Source organism: Scylla paramamosain, unplaced genomic scaffold, assembly GCF_035594125.1.
Source record: "Scylla paramamosain isolate STU-SP2022 unplaced genomic scaffold, ASM3559412v1 Contig9, whole genome shotgun sequence".
NCBI lineage: Eukaryota > Metazoa > Arthropoda > Malacostraca > Decapoda > Portunidae > Scylla > Scylla paramamosain.
The window spans coordinates 1,612,239-1,620,890 of record NW_026973674.1 but is presented as its reverse complement, the minus strand read 5'-3'; the positions used below and the strand labels follow the sequence as shown (position 1 = coordinate 1,620,890).

General features: G+C 37.9%; 1 long non-coding RNA gene across 1 annotated transcript; it reads left to right on the top strand.

Annotated features, from left to right (window-relative positions):
• The first annotated feature begins 421 nt into the window (after nucleotides 1-421).
• Nucleotides 422-7,733, top strand: LOC135096905 (uncharacterized). Its single transcript, XR_010265149.1, has 2 exons — nucleotides 422-1,212; nucleotides 1,508-7,733. It is a non-coding gene; the product is annotated as an uncharacterized LOC135096905 (long non-coding RNA).
• The last annotated feature ends 919 nt before the right edge of the window (nucleotides 7,734-8,652 follow it).

Sequence of the window (8,652 nt, the reverse complement as noted above, 5' to 3'; positions counted from 1 at the left end):
AGAGGTCAGGAAAAGATCAAGAATGTTGGGCGTGATCTACCGTGATCTGACACATTCACATCACCTTTCCAATTCACAGCTTGCCAAATTTTTCCATCACCTTTATCTTCCAGCAATCTCTCCCATTCACCCAAGTTATCCCTTTTGTTTTCTGTAACCTGACTTCTGTTAACTTTACAACTAACAGCACACTTACATATTTCATGTGATAGTCTGTCAACAGATTAATTCGCGTTACTTTCAAGTCAAACATCATTACCAACATGGATCACAATACTCTCAAAATGTTGTTTTATCAATGTCGGTAAGGCGCACGAGATAAGACCATCTTTCATTACATGATTAAGCAACTCCTTTACCGCTTTTCCTAAGCGGGCATTCAAATCACTTGTGATAATGAAACCATCCTCTACATGGCAAGATGCATTTTTCCTTGTACAGCAAAAAAATGACACACTCAAAGGGTAGAACAAGAAATAACGGGTTCAAGCTTGAAAAATTTAGGTTTAAGAAGGAAATAGGAAGAAATTGGTTGTGTGGGTGTGAGTATTGGTGGGCAGGCTTGGCTTCAGTTCAGTAATGTGTCTTGCACCATGTTGTGTTTTGTTACACATCGCCGGTTGACTCTCCTTGTTTTCGAGTGAACATAGGAACATAAGAAATAAGGGAAGTGCAAGAAGCGACCAGGCTTACACGTGGCAGTCCCTGTATGAAATATACCTACCTATTTCCATTTATTATTCCCATCCATAAACCCGTCTAATCTTCTCTTAAAGCTCCCTAATGTTCTAGCACGAACAACATGATTACTGAGTCCGTTCCACTCATCTACCACTGTATTTGACCATTGTATCATATGTCTGATGATAATTGGAATATCAATTATTTTATTTATTTGCTTATTTCTGAATTAATTCGTGTATCAGTATATTTATGTAGACGAGGATTAAGCTCTGTACACGGTGCGCAAGCCGTACGTCTTTGTGACGTGGCAGTGGGGAGGTGAGGTGAGGTGGCAGCAGGGTGATGAGGTGGCGACGAACGGTCAGCCAGGGTTAGTTGCTGTCCGCCCTAACCTGAAGTGTGTTGTGATGGATCACTGAATGTAATATTTATTCAAGACTTGGGATTATTCTGTTATGCTGTTTATGAATCCAACTACTGGTTCGGAAAGTTCATGGAGGCAATCCATATGCGGCTGGAGCTACCGCTGTGAGTTATAATTCTAATGATTATTATAAGTGAAAATCAATGTGGTTGATTGGTTATATGATTGATTTTTAATTTTACTTAGCATATGGTGAATTCTACATACATCCATTCTCAATTTTCATATTGATCTACTTATTAATGATGTTTGGGTACTTAAGGTGATACAAAAAATAAAAAAAACTTTGTTTGGGCTATGTGTTTAGTGTAATGATTTAGACAGATCCAAACGCTTGTAATAAAGAAGTTATGGCAGTGTTCAAGCTGTGTTAACGGATGCCTCTGTTCATTTGGACAGCGCTCTAAGATGGCAGAAGTGGATTCAGGGAAGATGGAGGAACTGAAGATACAACGAAGCACTGCCAAGAGAAAGTTTACCAGGAAGAGCAACATTTTCAAGGAGAGTGTACTGCAAGAGGATCCTATACCAGTGCTACAACACAATTAAGATGAGGTTAGTCGTGTCTATAAGGAAGTCGAAAGTGCCCATGAAGCGTATACAGACTTTTTGAGTGTAACTGGTGCTGAGGACAAAGTTTTAGATGAAGAAGATCAATATAATATCATTGACTTAGAGAGAAAAAGGAAGGAATATCACATATTATTGGCTAAAAATCTGGATCAGCTATCAGAGGTAAATAATGCGGGTGATAAAAAAGTGAAAGTTAAAGCGTTGAAACCTCCTATGATTGATGGCGACGTACGCGAATACCCAACATTCAAGGCAGATTTTGAAATGTTAATGAAAGATTCATTCGGGAAAGATCCATTCGCTTTGAAACAATGTTTGACAGGTGAAGCACTTAAAACTGTCAAAGGTGTAGAAACTGACTATGATGAAATGTTTGAGAGACTTAATGAAAGGTATGGTAACAGCAAGAAGATTGTTGATATAGTTCTCTGTGATCTTAAGACATTAAGAAAACTTGCTGATGGAAATACCAAAGGATTTGTGAAAATGGTCGAAAAGGTGGAAAGATGTTGGCTGGATCTGAAAAGGATGAACCTAACAGTTGAAATGAAGACAAGTAACACAGTGAATCATCGAAAAAAAATCTTCCCTATGACACAAAAACGGGAATGGGTCATACTAGCTGAAAGCATCACTGACTCTGATCAAATTTTTGATGAGCTGCTTAAATTCTTACTAAGAGAGAAGAGAGTACTTGAGTATATGGATTCCAGTATACGAGTGACAGGAAATGTAGACAAATCTAATGTGCATAATGTTGCAGGATCGCTGCGGGATGATTCAGGTGACATAATGGAATGGCTTCAGGAAAATAAAGAATGCCAGAGTAAGAAACTAGAGCAATGTATGACCAATTTAGTCAACATTGTGACGAGTATGACGAATAGTGGTAGTCAAAATTCGCATGCAGGAGACACAATTAAGTATAACTGCTGGTTTCATGGTACTGATAATCATGATATCTTGGAGAGCACGACATTTCAAAGGTTAGATAATTATGGGAAGATTGATGCTCTGCGGAAGAATGGTATCTGTTTCAACTGCCTCAGAGGAGTTCATGTAGCAAGTCAATGTAACTTGAAAAAAACATGTGATGTTAAAGGGAACAATAACATCCGCTGTAGCAGACCTCATCACAACATGCTGCATCGAGCTCACGTAGAGGGAATTATGTTTCACAGCACAAGTCAAAGGCAAAATACACCATTGATTAGAAAGACACTGTTAATGATCAGTAAAGTATTCAGTCAGGGACGACCTGTAACGACACTCTGGGATTCAGGGTCTGATATAACGATCATAACGCACGCGCTTGCTTCAAAATTTGGATTAGAGAGCAGAGACATAGAACTATCAATGACAAAAGTAGGCAATATAACTGAAAAATTCCCTAGCAAAGAATACATACTCCCTCTCACAGATAAGGATGGAAACGAATTGTTCATAAGAGCAGTAGGAATGAAGGAAATATCTTCTAACCTAATGGAGGTGGACGTCTCTGATGTTGTCAGCCTGTTTGAAGAGCACAATATATCACATTGTGACATTGAAAGACCCAGTGGAAGTATTGATCTACTTGTAGGTGCTGACAATTGCGAACTATTGGCCACTGTTGTAGGAGTAAATGGCAAATGGTAAATGGTAAATGGCAGTTAATGCAGAATCGGTTCGGATTTTGTATCAGAGGATCTCACCCCCGTATTAAATCCCGTGGTAAGAGTAATAGCCACGTTAGTGTCAGAGTGAGTCATTTGGCTAACTTTTCTCATGTCAATGATATATTAGGGGAATCTAAATCCAGCATTAAGGCGAGTCTTGACAATTTCTTTGATGTAGACAATCTAGGAACTCACTGTATTCCCAAATTTGGTAATTATAAGTGTGGCAAATGTGTTATTGCAAATAATGATTACACTATAAATGAAGAAAAGGAATTAGCCATCATAAAAAAGGGATTATATTATGATGAAGTAAACTGCCAGTGGACGGTGGAGTATCCCTGGGTAAAAGACCCAAGACTTTTGCCTAATAATATTTCAGTAGCTATTGCTAGGATGAAATCAACAGAGAAAAGACTTGCTAAATTAGGTCCTAATTATTCCAAATCTTATCAGGATCAAATAGAGGACATGGTCATCAGAAATGTATGCAGGAAATTATCAGAAACAGAACAGCAAACTTATAATGGTCCTATTCACTACGTGCAGCATCATGAGGTCCATAAACCTGATTCACTATCAACACCTCTCAGAATTGTTTTTAATTCATCAGCATCACATATGGGTCATGTCTTGAACGACTACTGGTGTAAAGGTCCGAATGTCTTCAATAATCAGTTGACTGTTTTATTTAGATTTCGTCAAAGAGAGATTGCAATTGTTGGTGACATCAGCAAAATGTACCACACTATCAAACTCAGTTTATTAGATCAACACACTCACAGGTTCGTCTGGAGAGATATGAGACTAAAAGATGTACCCGACCATTATGCTCTTACAGCTGTAGCGTTCGGCGATAATCCAAGTGGAATTACAGCAATGTTGGCTTTGAAACATACTGCTGAAATTAATGTAAACAACTATCCTAAAGTAGCGGATATGATTATCAATAACACCTATGTAAATGACATATTATATTCTACAGACACAAAGGCTGAAGCTTATGATTTGATAAAGAATGCTGAGAAAGTGTTGTCATCTGGAAACTTCAAGATAAAGCACTGGATAGTTTCTGGTATAAATACTGCATTTAGTAATGTCAATCTACATTCCACTGATAAAGAAAAAAATCTAGGATTGATTTGGAATGCAAAGGAAGATGACTTCACATACAAAGTTAGGTGTGAATTTTTTCTGAAAAGCGACGTAAAGTTCACATAGGGCCTGGCTTGACTAGAGGAGATATTACAGCCAAGCTTCCAGATGTGCTAAGAAAATAATATTGAGTCAGATTGCTTCAGTTTATGATCCACTAGGACTAATTACACCTTTCACATTAAAAGCTAAATTAATGATGAGGAAATTGGTGACTCAAAGCGGTAATTCTACCTTAGGTGACGAAGTGAAGTGAAGGGGATGGGATGACCCACTATCAAATGATGAAAGAGAAACATGGAAGTCCTTCTTCATAGAACTTTATGATTTAGAAACCATTTTCCTTAGGAGATGTCTAAGACCTGCATCTGCTATAGGAAACCCAATACTTGTTGTATTTTCTGATGGTAGCACTCAAGCATATGGTACTTGTGCATACATTCGGTGGAAACTGGGATCTGGCAATTATGAGGCAAATCTCATTGCAGCTAAAGGTAGGATAGCTCCTTCCAGGCAACTAACGGTTCCAAGACTGGAATTGTGTGGAGCTGTTTTAGCATGTAGACTAAGGGAGGTAATTGTTAAAGAATTTAACTGGACATTTGATTATGTTGTTCACATTGTAGACTCTGCTATTGTGAGGGCACAAATACAGAAAGAATCATATGGATTCAGTACATTTGTTGCAATAAGAATTGCAGAGATTCAGACAAAATCTAGTCCGAATGAGTGGTGGTGGGTCAAATCAAAGGACAACCCTGCTGATCTAAGGCCCTCTCCCCCTACTTGCTTAGGAAAGGGGTCAGTATGGCAAAATGGTCCAGACTACTTAAGGCATCAAATGACAAGTTGGCCCATTAGTAAATCACTTAGCGAAGAATCTTTGCCTGATAGAGTGGGCGTGACTCTCTTATGTAACTTAACAAAAAAAATCTCCAAATCTGAACCTTAGTATAATGAAAATAGGGAAATACAGTAGTTATAACAAACTTATTACAGTAACCGCCAGAGTATTCGCGGTGTTAAGAAAAAAATCCTTCAAAGCCATATTTACCAATCCATCTGCTGAGATGCTAAATCTCGCTGAAACATCATGGGTTAAGGAAGTGCAAAAGGATATTTCCTCTGACTGGAATACCAGACACCAAATATTAGGTCCTAGCATAAATGATGAAGGTATTATTGTAGTTGGGGAGAGAATATCGAAATGGCTCAAAGACAACTGGAACTATAATAGCTTTACCCTTCTTACTTGTGAGCATCCATTTTCCAAGTTATATATTAAGCATTTACATAACATTGATCATGCTGGAACTGATGTGACTTTGGCCAAACTGCAAAGTAAATACTGGATTCTTGGTGTTCGTAGAGAAATGAAATTTATCAAGAATAAATGTGTGAAGTGCAGAAAGTGGAACAAGATTTGTGAAGGTCAGAAAATGGGTCAATTGATACCAGAAAGACTGAAGCCTTCTCCTCCATTTTACCACACATCCCTTGATCTGTTTGGTCCCCTTTTTGTTAAAGACACAGTCAAGCGTAGAACAAAGCGCAAAGTATATGGAGTAATATTCAACTGTCTTATGTGCCGAGCAGTTCACGTTGACTTGACTGAAGGTTACAGCACAGAGGATTTTCTAACCACTTTCAAAAGATTTGTAGCTCTGAGGGGATTTCCCAAAATGATACATTCTGATGGAGGAAGTCAGCTGGTTGCAGCTAATAAGGAACTTAGACAAATGATGAGCACTTGCAATATGTCAGATATTTTGCAGTTTGGATGAAATCAAGGTATGACTTGGTCCTTTAACAAAGCTGCTAATGCCCCTCGGCAAAATAGATGTAGCGAGGCTCTAATAAAGGTGATAAAAAGATCCATCACGATGGCGGTTGGAGACAGCACCCTAACGTTCGGAGAACTACAGACTGCGTTGTTTGAAGTAGCTAACCTTACCAATGAGAGACCAATTGGTATTAAGCCCGGAACTGACTTCGAAGTTATTTGTGTCCCAATGATCTTATTCTTGGAAGGACAAGCATTAAAGTTCCCAGTGGAACGTGGACTAATACTATTGACCCAAAACCTAGATTAAAGTTTATCCAGAATATTATGTCAAACTTTTGGAGGAGGTGGCAACGTGATTACTTTCCTACTCTCGTAGTCAGACAGAAATGGCACGTATCTAAAAGAAATGTTGCAACTGGAGATTTTGTTCTGTTACAAGATAGTAATGCAGTGGTAGGAAAATGGAAACTGGCTCAAATAGTAGAGGTAACTCCGAGTCAGGATGGTAAAGTAAGGAACGTGATTGTAAGATACAAAAATCCTAAACCTGGCATGAAATATGAAGGTGAACCTGATATGATGGTAAAGAGGTCCGTTCATAAATTAGTAGTTCTACTCCCTGTTGAGGAACAATGTACATAGGCATTTCTTTGCTTATGGGATGGAGTGTATCATCAGTCTGATGATAATTGGAATATCAATTATTTTATTTATGTGTTTATTTCTAAATTAGTTCGTGTATCAGAAATTTATGTAGACGAGAATTAAGCTCTGTACACGGTCCGCAAGCTATACGTCTTTGTGACGTGGCAGTGGGGAGGTGAGGTGAGGTGGCAGCAGGGTGATGAGGTGGCGACGAACGGTCAGTCAGGGTTAGTTGCTGTCCGCCCTAACCTGAAGTGTGTTGTGATGGATCACTGAATGTAATATTTATTCAAGACTTGGGATTATTCTGTTATGCTGTTTATGAATCCAACTACTGGTTCGGAAAGTTTATGGAGGCAATCCATATGCGGCTGGAGCTACCGCTGTGAGTTATAATTCTAATGATTATTATAAGTGGAAATCAATGTGGTTGATTGGTTATATGATTGATTTTTATTTGTACTTAGCATATGGTGAATTCTACATACATCCATTCTCAATTTTCATATTGATCTACTTATTAATGATGTTTGGGTACTTAAGGTGATACAAAAAATAAAATAAAATTGTTTGGGCTATGTGTTTATTGTAATGATTTTGACAGGTCCAAACGCTTGTAATAAAGAAGTTATGGCAGTGTTCAAGCTGTGCTAACGGATGCCTCTATACAACCATGAACTATTGAGCATAACAACTCTACACACCAGAACTCCTCCCCGCCCCACTGCTGCACGACCTAACCATCTGAGACATGATACGCAGCCGGAAATTCGTACACTGGTAGACTCGTTTTTTTTTTTTTTTACTTCACACAACACCATGCGGATTAGCACTAGTAGCACTTTATTTTTCTACAACTTTTATTTTTTTTTTATTCCGTTCGCATGTAATATTTGCAGGAAATATCACTGAGTGGTCTTCATTCTGGGATAAATATAAGGAATTAATCCATCAAAGACAAGATACTGCCAGGATAAACAAAGTGTCCCATCTGTTAAGCCTACTAAAGGGTACTGCGTACTTGATAGTTTTTGAATTAGCCTTTACTAAAGAAAACTGTGACATTGCTATCATTGCTCAAGGAGAATTATGATGATAAGGAACAAATAACCACTAACCAAATTTACAAACTCATAGGTTTACCATCACCTAACCATAATTACAAGGATTTCCAACTCTTCAGGATAAATGTAAAATAGCATTTTAGAATCCCTTAAGACAAATAATAGCATTAGGGATGCAGCTTGGTTCATAAACATCATTATATAATGGAAACTAAATAAGAAAACACTAGAAATGTTATATTTAAAATTCCTAAAGAGCCACTTCACATTCAAGGAAACAGATGAATTACTGTTGGAGATCTGTAAGAACATGATCAATGATGATACATCCAAACCAAATAAAATATATTCTAATAAAACTTATCGGATGAATAGGATTCCACCCTATATGTTGAAAGGAAGTGAATCTAGAGGTAATCCAGTGAACAAAACTAAGGCAAGTTATTGAGGCACAGAGACAATAGGCACTGTTCCAGTGTGGTTGAATTACCAATTACCCATGAACATTGTTCATTAGTTTCTTACCTTTATGTGGTAGATAAAGTCACTCGTGGTGAGTTTCTGTGGTTTTCAGGTGAATGTCAAAGGTGAACGTATAAAAATATGTACATTTAAATATATGTACAGAGTTCTGGGAGAAAGATGTAGCGTGTACGGGAGAAT